Source organism: Monopterus albus, unplaced genomic scaffold, assembly GCF_001952655.1.
Source record: "Monopterus albus unplaced genomic scaffold, M_albus_1.0 scaffold97.1, whole genome shotgun sequence".
In the NCBI taxonomy this organism is placed as follows: Eukaryota; Metazoa; Chordata; class Actinopteri; order Synbranchiformes; family Synbranchidae; genus Monopterus; species Monopterus albus.
The window spans coordinates 19424-21152 of record NW_018127977.1 but is presented as its reverse complement, the minus strand read 5'-3'; positions in this window follow the sequence as shown (position 1 = coordinate 21152).

The window sequence follows — 1729 nt, the reverse complement described above, 5'->3', positions numbered from 1 at the left end:
CTCACACACACATTGATTTTCTTCATGTTTTGACTATTGTTATGGTCAGCTGCAAAGCTGGCATATCAGGTGATGTCACGATTTGACGTGCCTGTGTAGAATGGGGTTAGCCCAAACCAGATATAATGGATAGGCATTGGTGGTTCAGGGTCTTTTTCATTCTCCGTCTGCCTGCGCGCAGTATTGGAGGTGGAAGATGCCTGGACGTGTAATGTTAATTTTACCTGTGATCCTTTGAATAAACCAGCACGGTTATATTTTTTATATATCCAAGTGGTCCGCGTCGTCTCTCTGAGTTCCTGGTTAAAAGAACTGGGTTATTTCTTTCATGTAGAAAGATTAACAATGTTCTTAAACACAAACAAAAAGACCCCTGAAGCAGTTAGACCACTACATTGAAGTATAAAGATAGTTACCGCAAAGACTAGGAAAATGTTGTAAGCAAACCACTAGTCATTCACATAATGTATGGTATAAAAGGTTTGGAAAATGACAATGACTCTATAAAATAAACATGACCTCAGATCCCACTCTACTTGTTTGAAAACATATTCTTGTCTCCATAAATGTACAATTGTAGAAATACTCTGATTACATATAATCAAGTATAAATACTCTTATTACATTTAATAAGTTGAAATACTCTGATTACATATATGTGGCACAATGAAATAGACTCCCTCTCAGTTGCTGGCATAACAATGGCACCGTTGAATGTCTCTTCTTCTCTCATTTATTCCGCTTGTAAGATTTGAGTCTTATAGACTCTAGTTACTTTATAAGCTTTAGTTACTTCTCATACCTTTAGTTCCCTTTAGTTGCCTTTCATAACTTTATCTTGTTTATGCATATTACAGCTGTATTGATGATTATCTGGAACTACTGAGCTTTGGCTATTCTTAATACATTTATTTTCCTTGCTTATATATCTTACAATTGTATTGATGAGAATCAAGTAGAATCTGCTTACTTTGAATGCTGTAAGTTCTGTGTAGAGACTAGATGTCTGCATCTCTTTGTGACCAGACAGCCTATTTACATTTTAGCAAAAGTCTGTTTTACAATCACACCTCGACCCACTTAGCATATCCCAAGCTTTGCTTTGTCTTGGGATGTCCTGCAGAGGCCAGGGGCTCACAACCTGAGACACACACACACACACCCACATAGCTAGATTTACCATATTTCAACACGTAAGTGCGAGCTCTGGCTCACACCAAATGACCAATAGGATTACAATGCATGAATTGTTGTACCTTAGTTTAGGGTGGAGCAGCCCAAGAAGATAAAATGTATTGTAAGACCTTAATTCGGGGTCAGTGGATGTAAAGGCTCTATTCTATTATAAAGCCACGTCCGGTTCTTTCAAACCAGGAACTCAGTGAGACGAAGCGGACCACTTGAGTATATAAAAAAATATAACCGTGCTGGTTTATTCAAGGAGTCACAGGCAAGAATTAACATTACACGTCCAGGCATCTTCCACCCCCAAAACTGCGTGCAGGCAGCCCGGAAGAAGAAAAGACCCTGAACCCAAGATCTCTATACAATTTAATCACTTCGTTGGGCTAGCCCCATCCTACACAGGCCACGTCAAACTGTGACATCACCTGATATACCAGCTATGCAGCTGACCAGAGCAGTAGTCAAACATGGAGAAAATTCAAGTGTGTGGCTGTTGATTAGTGGTGTGTATCTAAAAACATACAGGACATTCAGGGACATGTCC